The sequence below is a fragment of the Halyomorpha halys genome, unplaced genomic scaffold, assembly GCF_000696795.3.
Source record: "Halyomorpha halys isolate HHAL.00 unplaced genomic scaffold, Hhal_1.1 Scaffold55.1, whole genome shotgun sequence".
NCBI classification, from domain to species: domain Eukaryota; kingdom Metazoa; phylum Arthropoda; class Insecta; order Hemiptera; family Pentatomidae; genus Halyomorpha; species Halyomorpha halys.
Window position 1 is genome coordinate 1,616,359 of NW_027105793.1, and position 16,494 is coordinate 1,632,852.

Below are 16,494 nucleotides of genomic sequence, written 5' to 3' on the forward strand. Positions count from 1 at the left end.
TTTTTTTAAAATTTAAAATTACCCAATTTCCACTAATACACGGAATAATAAAAAATAACATCAGTAAAGTAGAAACATGTTTAATTCGTTAACAGTATAAACATGTAATGGTGATGATAGACAACAATCATTAACTGCAATTCATTTTGTAATAAACGTTTTTATGAATTCTCTTAACAAAAAAAACAACGGTATTGTAATGACTATGTACTACAGAGCTACAGTAACATTCCATTTAATATACGATATTAACAACATTAAGATTAGAGATAATAATATAATAATAATATTAATATTTCATTGTAGAATAATATTTTAGGGATTATTATATTTCTTTATTCACCACATCCTTATTATACTGCAGTAATAATGACATAATGTCATTGAATAAAAATAAATAACAACCTAAATTGGGATCAAAGGGGACCTATACTCTCACACGACGTCAGACCTCATGTTTCACAACAGTGAAGAAACTAAACGAGCTCTATGACGAAGTCCTTCCATACCCATTTTATTCGCCAGACATATCTCCAAAAGATTTCCATCGGTTCAGAAAGTTGGACAACTTCCTTAAAGGTAAAATTTTTAAAATGTTTCTCAGATCAAAAAAGCATTTCTGACATTTCTTTAATTGGAACGATACAGAGAAGATTAGCATAGCCCCTGCGCAAGGATGACACGCAAAATCGTGAAGCGTTCCACATTTTTCCAACAAATCACATTTACTCTTCGTCGTAAACCTGCCGACTGCCCTACAGTATACTTTAATAATGTGGCTCTTACCCCTCCCCTGTAGAACAGATTCGTTATCTTGGACTTCATCTTGACAAACGACTAACCTGGAATCCTCACACAAGACTGAAATGACAGGAAACTGCACGCAGATTCCGACTACAACAGCACTTACTAGACAAACGGTCTAAGCTTCCAACTCATTACAAAAGACTGATCTACATGACAATAATAAGGCCCATCTGGATATACGGAATTGAGCTTTGGGGCTCCACTAAACCTTCGAATTCCTCTCGTATCCAATCTTTACAATCCATAATCCTTCGTAAAATCCTCAATGCTCCTTATTTTGTTACTAATAAAACCATCCATAAAGACCTAAATGTTCCTTATGTAACCGATCTAGCCCGAACCCGATATTATTCCTTCCATAATAAACTCCCTAACCACCCAAACCCACTCGTTTCTAACCTTGCTTCCTCTTCCATTCCTGGCAATCCTCCAAGGCGCCTGAAAAGAAGAAGGCCTCGTGACCTTATATTGTAAACTGTTTTAGAGTTCTACTACTGGGTAGTTTCTCTACATCCTGTATCATATCATATGTCATTATGATCGAATTTACTGGTTGTATTTTTTTATACAGTTGTGAATATCAACAAATAAATAAAATAAAAAAATAAATAAAAAAAGACATTTCTTTACAAAGCCTTGAATTTTTCAGTATGGGATTGAAAAGTTCATAACACGTTGTGGAATATGTATAAAAAAATATTGATTTCATAAAGTTTAAAGTTTTACTGAATAAACTCTCCTGTAAAAACTGGCATTCCAATAAATAGGTTAGTTATTTCCTGGTTTCTGAAGGCTCTGTTTTTTAAAGTATATAATCACATCGACAAATCACTTATATTCTTAGTAGTTGCTGAGTTACTTTATTAACCAGTTGAAACATTCTAAATCAGTGGCTAAAAAAACAAAGAAATAAAAAATATTTCGGATCCATGATTACAAAACTCCTTCAATATTTATACAGTACTCCGGTGTTTGTCGGTGGAAGTTTGGAGCCGGTATAATCCCCCGGCATTATTCCGCTAGCAATTTTTAACAGGAACAGTTTGGTGGCAGTTTGTCACACCTAGGGGCTGCCCGTGACGGTTATAGGGCAAAAATAGCAGTTTTAACCGAGAGTCCCCTAATGAAGTCCTTGAATATTTACCCCACGCTGTGGTGCTTTTTAACTCGTGTCGTTTCCTCCTACAATTACGTGTCTGCTACACGATCGTTTGTATAATTTTTGGAACGCTGCCTACAGCCCCGTAGGCTCCGAACCCCGCAACGATATAAATCAGGGAGCTGGAGATGATGTGAGAATGTTGAAAGAGTGAAATACGCACCTGCGGTAGGTGTCATATTAATGCATGTATAAAACGAGTTGGTATAAAGCGATGATTAGTCATATAATTTTAATAAAAAAATTACTCTTGGTTATTAATTATATATGTATTTTAAAATATAATTATGATATAATTAATCGTGGAGAAGATAACCTAGATGAATGTTAAAAAAAAATAAGTTAAGCCATATTGGAAGAAGATAGTTGACCGTATGAACAAGATTGCAGGACGGACTATCTTCTTCCAATCTAATTCATACGGTCAACTATCTTCTTCCATTATGGCTTAACTTTTTTTTAACAATAAAAAAAAGTTACCTGATTGAAGTTGGTATCTGGCTCAGTTGGCATCAGAACGTGATTCGAATCCGGCTGGGGTAAATAATTATTTATTATGTTACTGTAGCCAAGAGTCAACCCAGTGGGTTCAGGAGACCTCAGGGGTCTACCCTGCCTAATAAAGTTGGTACCCTTAATTGGGGTAAAAATCTGGCTGTTAAGTGTGTTTTTGAAAAAATCACCATCTTGTATGACCGTTGTTCTAAAAACAGTACTTTCTTAGAAAGTATTGAATTATTTACTCTTCATGGGTTGTAGCGATTATATAATTTTTCACATCAAATCATCACCACCCTTCGTCGTAAACCTTATCTTCCTTCCTTATAGTATCATTCTTTAAATATTCTTGTTAGGGTCTGACGGTTCTTCGGTAATTTCGATTATTCTATTCTTACTTCGTTCTTAATGCTCTTACATATGAGTGGTAGATAGAACAACTATTAATTAACCCGGGAGAGGTGTAGCCATGAGAACTTTGATAATATTGGGAAACAAATATCTATATTTTCCTATTATTTCATTGGTTTTGTTAAAATTTTTGTTTATCTTCCATTAATCCTTTGATGTTGATATTTCCGCTTGTTTATGTTACTCCCTCTTTATCCTCCACACCTATACTCAATTCATTATTGCTCTGGCCTCCTGCTAAGACCAAGTATTTCTCTCACCAGCACACTTCTAACCTTACATGGTTTTTTTCTTATTTCAGCATTTTTCTCACCCGTACACCTCCTGGAATTTTTATTTTAAATCATGAGCCGAGGCAAGAAGATCGTAAGAAATCTGTATTTTATGGTGGAAGAGCTACAATTTACAATTTCAATTTCGTATTGTATTGAAAGTAATCGGAAAGATTTTTGTCATCATCACATCCAATTATTTTTAAAAAAATATTAAAAATCATCTACCATGAGATATCTCTTAGGGGACAAAAAAACATGACACACCTGCCGAGTTAATCACCTTGATTTATAGTTTTCGTGTCCTTCTCACTGGAAATGGTCAAATAACTACTATTAGAGAAACTAAAGACTTTATTTAGAGGCAAGTTTGAAGTTCAGTTTTTAATAGAAAAACCTTACACCAAGGTCTTTTATACAAAACTTAAAAAAAATGTTTATAGTCAACTGTTTCTATGCCGTGCTTATTCCATAATAGTAAAAATAATAATGGGATGACGCAGGCAAAAGGAAGTAAAGTCACTGGGCAGAGGAAATAGTGAGGATTGGTAGGAGTTGATACAAGCTGTCAGTTGTGTGTCAGTGATTGGGCCTTTGTGTCCCGTGAGAACCGAGAATTAGAGGAACCGATTCCGAGTAATGAATGTGCTAAGACGGACAATGTCTTACTATTAATGAAGGAAACCATGTGAAACGTCCGTGCACCTGCCGCATCACGCATTCCCTAACAGTTTTTTAATATTATTATAGAGTCATGGTTTATTTTGAATATAATAATTACCAGATGCCCTATCGATCGGGCAGGTTTATCTTGATGAAGCCTCTTCGAGTGACTGTTGAAACGTTCCGTTTAATTTTTGGCTCCCGAAGACTAAATTACCACCTGTCTCATCCGCATTGCTATCAACCGGTTAGCTTAAATGATATTGATACCCTTGTATTCAATTTTTAGGAGTATCAGTCCAGATATTATTCAAAGTGTGGATGAAAACAATTAATAATAAAAAAAAATGGATAGTCTAATATATATATATATATATATATATATATATATATAGTATTTTCTCCTTCTCCCTCTCGCACAAAATTATATTTATTTCGTTTCCCTTATCCATTCCCTTACTTTATTTGTTCTCAATCCTATAAACGATATTCTTTCCATTCCACTCTCATCCCACCTTTTTCCAATGATTCGCAACATACTTTCGATCCATAACACAGATTCAATGCAAATTAAAAGAAATTATCAATAAATAGAAATAAATCAAAAATGAAATAGCCACATCAGTAGAAAAAAAACAACTAATAAATAAGTTTAAAAAACTATTTAATAAATTTAAAAATATATATAAATAAGTTAAAAGAAATCAATAAATAAATTAAAACACAAATGAATATATCAAAAAGCTAAACAACAAGAAATAAAAAATAGTATAATTTTATGGATACCAGTTTCTAGTGGAGTAACGTACTTACTCAATCCGAGAACTGTTTCTTAAATAAGTCATTTATAATGCAGTTTTACAGTTAGTGTGTGTTAAATATACTAAGCATAATATTTTGTTTATAGGAATGAGCATGATAAGGCTTGTGAAATTTATTTATCAAATGGTCTTACTAACATTGGAATATCTACATCGATTCATTTGTTCATCTTCATTTCATGAATTTCCTTCCTTCGAACTAATTTCAGTATCCCAACCCAGGGTTGACTGATACAAATGCAATATGAAGGGGTATTGTTGTGGAGGCGATGGCTTAGAATTGACAAGGCAAGGGCTGGAATATTAGTTAAGAAAGGTATGGCGGTTGGGGTTTGGTGGCTGGGGGGAAGGGGGGTATTAATACTTAGGGGGGATGGAGCTCGGTCTGTGGGTCCGAAACCGCAGCGGTTCACCGCGGTATGCCTTCGCGCCCCGACTTTGTTTTAACAGTGACAACCTTTCCAACAAAACATAGTCCTTCGCTCATCTGCAGTTTGTCATTCCTTGCTATTGTATTGGTAACGGCATTAAGATCGGCAGGATAGCTGCTTGGCAAAATGGTAGCATTGATAGATCATTTAGGAAAATTGTTTAATATTTTGTTGGTGATTCATGGAATGAGAGGTATATGTAATGGATATTGTGAAACTACCATAAAAATGACACCAAAGGGAAAGTTGTTCATGTCCGATATACAGAGGTGTCGTTTGATGAGGATCAACTATTAAAAAATACGAACATTAAATAATGAATGTTTACTCCTCCTACTACTCCTTTATCTCTATTAGGATAAATGAATACCATTCTAAATCTTCAAATAATTTGCCGTTGGTCTTATAGTTCGATCCATTGTCAGATTTACTCCATGGTTCCACTGGCTCAGAGCCACGTGATAAGGGCCTCCTAATTCCTATGATGAATAAATTAAAAAGGAATCTAGAATGAACAGAGTTGTGCGATTGCTTCAAGAATGAGTAATACCACAGTATTACCACTGATGATGATAGAAACTTATGTGAATGTGCATTGGCTGTTAACGGTGATGCTGTTGAGAGAGAAGCTCCAAGATCTCCAGAATCCAGATTTTTTTCCTCATAAAAAAAAAAAAAAAAGCACTTCCCTGAATGTGCTTAAGATGTAATTATACTTAAAGTTTAATCTTGTTTTTTAAAATATTTTTTATCACTTATTTTGTTATTAATTAATTTATATTTCTGTAAGTATGGTTTCCGATCTATTTTATAATATAATAATAATAAAAAACAAAACAGGTGCACATAATAATATATAGAATAAGTAATAAATAAGCTTTGAAGCAGCAATTCATGATTTTTTATCAGAAAAAAATGAAGAAAGGAAATTTTAAAATTAATGTGTAAATCTTAAAATTGTTTTTTAATGTTTGTTACTTAATATTAAATAAATTAATTATAAAATATCAACCAAAATGGTGGAGGAGAATAACCTTTGGACCACATTAAACCTTCAATATTTAATATTAATGTACATGATATATATTTTTGTAGTTATAACAGGACTCACATTTTCATATTTGCCACTCTTGGAAGTCTTTGCTACAATTTATTTAATTTTTTTTTCTTTACTTTGTTCACAAGGTAATTTTTTTCTCCTCTTTTAAAAATTGTTTCCTTCATCATTTTGATTGATATTTAATAAATAAAAATTAATTCCAAACATTACTACTATATACAAATGTAAATTGATTATTTTAACGAACGTTATGCCACTAAGCTCTTCACAAAAATAAGTGCCATAATTTCCCACTTGGTTGAAGACAGCCAAGTTCGAAGTAGCGATGGCTCCTACCAGCTTGATTTTCCTTAATTATAAATTATCTTTTTATACTTCGTGACGCTCTATCAGGTTATGTGAAATAATTGGTAAAGGAGTGAAAAAAAAATATTAATTTAGGGATATTCCTATATTAATCTCCTATAGGAACAACGGAGCGAATAGGTAGGTAGAGTGGAAGGGGGGAGAGGGGGAGAAGTGGGGGGGTATGGAATCATCTGCAGAGGTTAAGCCGCCTGTAAATGATCAGGCTGTCGGGGCGATAGCGCGGTACCGACACATGGCAGCAGCTGTCACATCCCGTTCCGCGCCTCAGTCACCGACCGATTCAAACAATCCATGGAAAGAAGATTATTCGATATATTCGTTTTTCAATCGGCATTCACTCCACACAAGTGACAACAACGTTTCAAGCACAGCTTCTTGTTTAGGTAGCTTAAAAAATAATGTATTTTTAAAATGGAAAAAAACAATTAAACCATATCTTACATAAAGCCGACAGAAATCAATTACTATCTTTCTGTCTATCCATCATCCTATATGCAAAGTGAAGATTCTACAAAAAACATCTATAATACTATATATTAACTTTAATATATATTTTTATCGATTCCTGATGATATGATATATGAAAATGTATGATTTATTTAGTCTAATTAGGAGTTTAGATATATTAGATTGAAATCTGATATTTGCTATTGAATAATTTTTCCAAAGATATCATGTTTGCCAATTACTGTATTGTACAAAACCCTACCTATAAATCTATGAAATCTGACTCCATATGTCAAGGTGAATCTATTAGATATAAAATTATTTTATATTATTACCAATACGGATATTAAATAGACAATTATGTCATAGCATTCAAAATACTTTAAAACAATATATTTTGTTGCCTACATACATTATTTGAAAGTTATATGAACGAAATATGAATCTTATGTGGATTTCATGTAGATCCACACTAGTCTCAATACCTTACTGGATTCTGTTTCAAACATTATGCATCCTAAGTAGTCTCGCTCAACTGTTTAACACCATGTCTTGCAGATATAGTAGGAAAGATGATCCAAGAGTTTGTACTGTAGGTGACTTTAAAATACTGTTGCATTAATGAACCAGATCGTGTGTTGTATTAATGTACTGAGTGTGTGACAGTATAAGTATTTCACCAACCTGGAGAACTGGAGGATGATTGCGGAACGATGACCAAGCATGAACGCCAATTCACTACACCTAAAAGAAGGAATTGGATGGAGAGAGGTGAACAATCTTGTAACTGATCAATGGCGAGAATTCGTAGCGGTCCTTTGCTCCAATGGAAACTAAAATGATTACTACTACCACGTGCAGATATCTCTAATCAGCTGTTGCTTCTTCAACTGCTATGCTTTAGGTTAAAATGTTTTAAACTCCTTGAACCTATCAGGTATTGTGATCTTTGTCATTGTGTTTTTCTCTACTTTCTCCAAGCACTTCGTCATAAGCTGGCACTTTTTCCTCATGTTCTACTTCTCTCTAAAAATTCGAATGCATATTATAAAAGTATTCAGAAGGTTGTTTTTGTGATTGCAATTTCAGCTGGAATACATTTGCTAAACTATTACTTCAACCACCAAACAGATTGTACTGCCTTTCCAAGGTATTCCATCCATATTTTGAATTACATCAAATCTATCTCAATTGTTACTTTTGATCAATATATGTTTTTTTTTTCCATTTCGTCATATCTAATTCATAGTACAATAAATATTAATATAGAAACCATTTTCATTTTAACGAGAAAATTCAACTCTTCATAAATGATTAATTATATCCTAAACATGGACATTAGGTTCTGAAGTTCCACTACCCGGTCTTTTACAAGTTATTTGATTTCAGACAACGCCTGCCCTGCTTTGCCATCATGATTCCGCTCCAGGTTGCTTGGGACATCTGGAGTAATGCATCCTTCCTTCTTCAAGGAATTGCGCATTCCTTACGTAAGGGCTGTTTGTAGCAGAACTAGTTAAACGCCGACTTTACCTGGCTCGTAACTACAGTGATACTGGTTCGAATCCGGTCTGGGGGGTCGACTTCTATTTCATTAGTGGTCTTACAAAATGAAAACTTAACCCCCATTATGGTTAGAATAGGGTTGTACTCCGTAGATGATCCTCTCCACCCCCCTGTATGTAATAAATGACTAGGAAGAGGACCATAAAAAAAAAAAAAAAATCTCATCTGTAAACACATGTATGTTAGGTTGAAGACACAAGGTTGGACCAATATTTTTACGTGACTCTATTACTGAGTTAATAACTAAGTCTAATAAACGGCTATGTCACATAGCTATGGATGGACAATCTATTCATAAACTAGATCATTTTACTGAGACAATGAATATTATAGAGTGGGGAATTAAAGTGGTTGCACATTTTAGCAAACTATGATCTTGTTTCCTCCTCTCTTTCCCTCTCTCCCATTGTACAAGTTAAAGTCAGTTACTTTTACCAAATTAATAAATTGGAAAAATGTGCTTTGCAGTATCTTAGTGGTGAGATAATTATTCCAATGAGCAGATCATCGTAGTGAATGATCGTTGTTGTTCTAATCTCAGAAAAGGGTGGTCGATTCTCGATGTAGTCCTAGTTACCCAAACAGTCAAGCAAGGTTTCGTTATTCAAGTTAGGCCTGAAAGAAGCAGTGGCATGTCGGAAAATGAAGGGAGAAAGTAGATAAGAAAGAAGAGAAATAAATCAGTTATATTTCATTATGGAAATATTCCGAGGGCAGAGGGGATCCGTCATAATCAGGGCTGATGACAATCAACTAAATATAGTCTGTGCTCTGTCAGCTGCCACGAACAAAGCTTTCAGTCAATAAGTAAGCGATTACGTCCTTTAGTAGCTTCATTTGCCCAATAAAGTCGATCCTTATTTCGGCGAAGCTTACCCCCAACTCTCTTCCCTCCAAAACCCTCTTTCGCCTTAATAACGCCTATCGGTAATTTAACGGCAATGGGCAGAATGGTTATCCTAATAATTTCGAGTTAATTAGAACCGTGAGTTTTACGACCCACCTTTCGTTAGATTATTATTTATCAAGAAACAGGTGCACTTAACGATCATATCGATCATGTGATTGCATAATGAGCGGAAGCCAATCGATAACCAATCTCTTGTCAAACAACATATGTGTTATTTATTATTGAATATAATCCGGATATTTCGAAAACATGTCTTTTCATACTTATAATTAACCAGTCAACGATTCGCTAATTTAAGCGTTGTTCAATCACTACAGTCTCTGGCAAAACCAAAATATGCAGTGATTTATGAGACTGGTTTTGGAGTGGACTGTATTTAATGGATTTAAAATAAATAATACGTGGTGAAATAGAGAGCCACTATTCTTGATTGATTTATATGACAATTGATTGTATGTTGTTTAAACAAAAGTGTTTACAAGGTAAAATAGTTAGTTAATTATTTAATTTTGATTATTGGGTTACATAGAATAATGACTGATATTACTGTATACTTGGTGGTTGATTTGTGAGCTATTGAGATTTTGAAAAATGATTCTTCTATTATTTACTGTTCCCTTACTCGGATTAAGTCCCTCTGCCAGGTTGTGGTGGAGAAAGTACTCACTGTTATGTTGATAGCAGAGAAATAATGTTGCTATGGGTAGTCAGCTCTCTTCAGTATGTCTGTTATGACTCTTGGGTGCAGTCAGGCTACCACTTCATTTGTTTGCCACCAGATGGCAGCACCTTGAGGTCATATTCAAAATATTTGAAGGAAGGTCTTCCTCAAATAGGCTTAATCTGAACAGAAAAAGATAGAACATCTCATATCAAAAGACCTCTCCCCCCCCCCCCCCTAAGAAAAGACCCATAAAATATAGACATCACATTATTTGTTTTTGTTTTTTTTGGGAATTTTCCAATTATATCCTTTCAATAAATTTCCTTCTCTTTCTTTCTTACTTATAAATATAAAATAGGATACATATTTATTAGTGAAAGGCAAAGTATTAAAAAAAAAAATTATTACGCCAAAAATATAGATTTACAACAAAACTGAGTCTAGCACTCCATTATAAAAATAATAAACAAAAGATAAAACAGAATAATACAAAACGATCAACGTAATATGCTTAAGATGAAGCTTTAACCTGGTCGGCTACGAACAGCCCCTAAAAAAAGTCTATACAGCTGGGATTCCAACCCATCCTAACACTATAATCACAAAGTATGCCAATGACAATGCATTGTATCAATGCTAGAGGATTAAAGTAAACTCCAAAAAGTTCTCTTTAATCACCTTTATTATTAGTTGTAAACCTGCATTACAGTGTCTATTGATGATATAACACTTATTGCTGTTGGACAAAAGTCTTAACTTAGAATTCTCATACAATCCTGATTAAGCATGTAACTGCAGGTCGATTCCAACACTCACTTGAAAAAAGTCCAAAGCTTCCAATGATTTAGAAAAGGTTGATTTACAAGATTATAATAAGGTCTTAGACTCTCGGAGTTGAGCTTTGGGAGGTCCCACTAAAACCATCCGATTCCTTCCAGTCCAAAATCCGTCGTAAACTTTCAATTCTCGTTATTCTTTCATATATAAAAATGATCCATAAATTGTCTCTTATGTTCTCAATTTGGCACAAGCCACATTTCAATTCTTTCATCATAAACTTTCTTACCAACGTAACCCGTTTACTCCTCACCTTTCTTCCTCTTCCATTTCTGATAATACCCCTAGGCGTTTGAAAAACAACTGGACCCGAGACATCCCAATGTAGAAAATATTATTAGAGTCCTACCAATTGGTAGTTTCTCCACAATTTTGTATCAAGACATAAAGCAATAATTGTATTCTATAGCTTGTTTTAAAGAAATAAATTTAAATAAACGAATAAGTAAATAAATAAAATATTTTGGGATTAAAGATTTTAGAATATCTTCATACTTTCATACTCGCTGGTAACTTTCTCTTTATTTTTTCCCATATTTATGATCTGGTGAAAGCATAAATCCCCGGTTAATATCGTGTTCATATTCAACAGAAGGGTAGGACATTATTCAGGAAGGCCCTCCTCACATCCACAGCCGATCTGTTGACGAGGCCAGATAAATGACTAGGCAAATATTGAAAAAATAAACTTGGGTCGGGGCGATTCGGCGATATATCAAAAAGCTGTTTATAAATGGGGCGGAGGTAAACAACGAGCGGCAATAAAAATCCCAAGTGTCAGGACAATGCATCACAAACACTTTACATTGACGCAACGATTTTTTGGCTTATTAGAAGTATGATTGACTGCTGATGGGTGCAACAGATAGCTATGGTTAAAAAGAGAATGTAAGCATGGTTAACCCAACAAACCAAGAGACACAAACACACATCTATATATAGATGTGTGTTGCACACTTTTACTTTGTTTTTTTTCAATTTGACAGATTTCGTGATCAGTTGAAGGTATGGTGAATTACAACGAAGCCGATCCAACTTCATCGGGAAGATTAAAGCACAGATTAATGCATGATATCTTGCAATGAACTCCATATTTCATAATTGTTTTTCTCTTTCTTTTTCTCAAATTATTTTCACTATAATTCGATTATTTATTTATTTTTTGTTCTATAAATATCATTTGGATTTATTTGTTATTATTTTAATTTTTTACATGATTATTAATATTTCTAAATGAGAAGATGGTTGGAGGAGTGTTCAGTGTACAGTAAAAACCTATTTATAATTGCCAACGTTTCTGTCAGAATTTCAAGCCTTCATCGGGGCTTAGTGAAGATCTAAAACCCAAGGGCTTCTAAACCACCCCTAACCACCTTATCCACGGTCAATTAATAACACATTATTATTATTTATTCCTTTCATTTTATAATTTTTACATATTGTTCATTGGCTATAGCATTGGGGGGTAATTTTCACGTGACTATAAACTTCCTCCCTCCCTAATATTAGCTGTTAAAAAACTAACACACTGTAACAATAACTATATGAGGCCATCCAGGTCGATTTCGTAATAAAAAAACCTAAATATATAAAGGAAATCCATACTGCCATTGGCTGTTATTTGATTGACTGTTGTGGATACATCCACAGATGCATATGGTCTAGTACCATTAAGTACGATTATTTTTTTATTATACAATAAATTAAGAAATTAGGTTTGGAGGGCAATATGGCTTGTGAGGGTCTTGTTTGCAACATTTTATGAACCTTCTGCACCATTGGGACCATTCTTCTAAGACAAAATAATTGTTAATAAACAATATAGGTAAGGTGTCCAGAATATGTTTGGGGGGAGGGGGTGATAAACGGCTTTGGGATAGACAATCAGGCCGGTAGAGGGGTTTAGTTGACACTGCTAATTGGGAGAGGGTGGAGGGGTGGGGGTAGATTGAGAGCTGGAAGTGGCATCGGATTGGAGGTAATGTTAAACCGGTTGGCCAGTAACGTGTCATCCCCAACTCTATAATTAGGGCATTTGATTTTCCAGTTAGATTATGGTTAAGGCCCTTTCCCTCTCTCCCCCGAACACACTCACCTCAATAATACGTCCTCGGATAAATGAATCCAAACACGCTTCGTAATCCTTGGTATTATAATAAACTGCTAAAATAATAAATAATCATTAAATAATGAACATCATTTATGTCGATTAATGGACGCGAAAAATAAACAAAAAAATTTAGTGGGTTGGAGCATCATAAAGCCATCACTTATCGCCCTATTTGGAAATGAAACTAGTCTTGAATATTATTTAAAAAAACTCTATATTATTCAGGATAAAAATATGTTTCATATAGATAATTCGATATAATATCTGACTGTTGACATAACAACCAATGAAATAGGAAAATCTTAATTATCGCATTCCATAAGTATACATCCAAGTAAACATGCAAGTATCCACGCCGTTTTCAATTTTAGGTCCTTCTCAATATTGCTCGATTTTTTATTTTTTTTTATTGATACATATTACAATCTGCCACAATATTGTTGGGCAACAGGTAATAGTGATAACTGATTACATCTATACTAAAATAAAATAATATAAGAATAAAAATAAATAAAGTCTCTCTCTAAATATACACAAACAGAAAGATAAAAAAAATAAACATAATTAAACTATGTACATGAAAAAATATTTACACTATCGACGTGAGGATCTCTGAGCCCACTCTATCCCCCACGTATAAGCTCTTTGAGATCCCAGCGCATCCCTCTCACCATGTCACTGGTAATGAGCCGGTGGAGGCTGAGCAAGTGCGCTAAAATGCTCGATTAAACTATCTTAGTCTCCTCTTCCCGTTTTAAGTAAATATTTCAAAAAAGCTATATAGTCGCCCCCAGCGGGTCTTTGTAGGGCGGGTCAGGCCGGAAAGGATTGCTTTTTTGTTTGAGTTATGGCCTCCTCTTGTGAGTTGTTACAAGTCATACGTCGACCAACCTACTCGCTATAATTGCCTGTTTCATACTTCGAACAAGCAAGGAGGGCTGGAGTAGCGGGTATCACGTCGTTATTTAATTGCAGGTGCTCTTTATATATTTCTTGATTAAACTATCTTAAATTCTCCTCTTCCCGTTTTAAGCAAATATTTCAAAAAAGCTATATAGTCGTCCCCAGCGGGTCTTAGTGGGGCGGGTCCGGCCGGGAAGGATTGCCTTTTTTTGTATTATTATCTCCTCTTGTGAGATTACAGACAACAATGGGAGATGGTTATTTTTATTTAATTAAAAACTGAAGTTAAAATTAATTTGGTATTTAAGTTATAAAAAAAAATAGAACTTTTTAGGATTTTTTTAAATCTTTCATTTTTTTGTTGCAATAAAAAATTATTTTTTTATCGTTTCTTGGTGAGGGAATAAGTTATTTAAACTTCGTTCCTGCTAGCAATACATTTAACAAATAATAACGAAACCTCCAATTCAACTCCGTTATCCGTTTTTCCTTTTGTTCCCTTTCAATAATACAACAAATTCTTTTAAATTTCTTATTTGTTCATTGCTTATTATTGCTAACAATGAGAACTGGTCATTTGTTTTAAATCAGCAAAATTAAGAGTAGTGGGGCGGGTCCGGCCGGGAAGGATTGCCTTTTTTTTGTATTATTATCTCCTCTTGTGAGATTACAGCCAACAATGGGAGATGGTTATTTTTATTTAATTAAAAACTGAAGTTAAAATTAATTTGGTATTTAAGTTATAAAAAAAAAATAGAACTTTTTAGGATTTTTTTAAATCTTTCATTTTTTTGTTGCAATAAAAAATTAGTTTTTTATCGTTTCTTGGTGAGGGAATAAGTTATTTAAACTTCGTTCCTGCTAGCAATACATTTAACAAATAATAACGAAACCTCCAATTCAACTCCGTTATCCGTTTTTCCTTTTGTTCTCTTTCAATTAGACAACAAATTCTATTAAATTTCGTATTTATTCATTGCTTATTATTGCTAACAATGGGAACTGGTCATTTATTTTAAATCAGCAAAATTAAAAGTACTTCAGAGGACGATTTTATGAAAATTCGTCAGTTTAGCACTGATTAGACTAGCTCAACGAAGATAATACTTATCTGGTATTAAAACCTAATTAATCTTAGTGTATTTCCCGAGTTTAATCGAAATTGGCTCAGACGTTTGTGAGAAAATCCTAAAAAAAGTCAAAATTATCTAAAGTAGTACTGTTAGTAGATTTTAACGAAAAAGTTGTTGCAGCATCTCAGGCATATACATGACCTAAATATGTAATTATGTTTTTTACGACTTTTCGTTTTTGAGTTAGAGAGTTCACACAGACCAGGCTATTCAGACACAAGAGACCTCAAAATTTTTATTACCGTCGTAAAATCGAATTAAAAATTTTGCACGATCACCATACCAATTACTATATATTCCACATATCAGTCAACGAAATTAAAACTTAAATCAAAATTATTAGGAAATTTCAAAACTAAGCTACCCTTACTATATAAATTCCAATAAATTTCCAGTTTCAATCAGTGAACACTAAAATTGGTAAGATGAACAAAAATATATTATAAACTACTATTTATTTAAATTATTTTATCCTCCATCATTATCCGCTCCTCTTTGTTTTGTTAACTGCGCCTTTTTGAGATCTTCTTATCTCATTAGACCAAAACATTTTGCCATATTTTTTTTCTAAGCTCATCCCTAAAGATGGAAAATTCAGGAAATATACAGAATCCAAAGTTTAAAGTTTTTCAGTTTATTAAATTTAGCATAAATGAAACAATTTTACTGAATTGTAGAGTAGTTAAACATGGAATTGAACACATGTTTTGCACCTCTAGAAACCAGTTCGATTAATAAAGTTGATCGAGCTTAGAGAAAGTCTATTTAAGTCTAATTTTATTATCTAAGCTTTTGAGTGAAGGTTGTCACTCAGCATCCGTCTCAGCTAGTTATGAAGAATTGGTTGAGTTTCACAAAGTCTTGCACAGCATGGAAAACATTGACATTCTACGTAAGCATCTCCATAATTTGGTGAATTATTTTTCCTAATTAAAATGTTTTTACCCATTTTTGTGGTGCAAGGCGATGCTAGTTTGATATTAGCTGTAAAAATTAATCGTATGCACTTGTAATGAAAATTTTTATAACTTTAAAAAATTTTATTAAAAATTGTTTATAATTTATATAAACAGTTTTTTCAGGGTCAATATTTTTTCTGACACAACATTTTTTAACTAAAAAATGGAAATTTTAAAACAAAATTAATTTAAAACAGAAATCGGAAAGTCATTTAAAAAATCAAAGATTTTTTAATTCTAGAAGTTTTCACTCCAATAATCTTAACCATACAGTTTTTAATCCTCAAGGTAACTACCAATCGGAACATGCTAGTTGAAAGAGATAGCTTTTAAAATTTAAAAAAAAATCATCTACTTAAGACAAAGAAATGAAATATCCAAGTTTAAGACAAGATGAATTCATAAAAAAAAAAGTATATATAAATAGTATAATAATAATAATATAATTAGTATCACTAAGTAACGCAAACATTA

General features: G+C 33.3%; 1 non-coding gene across 1 annotated transcript; it reads left to right on the plus strand.

The window, feature by feature from the left end:
• The first annotated feature begins 600 nt into the window (after positions 1-600).
• Positions 601-711, plus strand: LOC112210635 (U6 spliceosomal RNA). The gene has a single exon (XR_002945240.1). It is a non-coding gene; the product is annotated as a U6 spliceosomal RNA (small nuclear RNA).
• Positions 712-16,494: the final 15,783 nt, after the last annotated feature.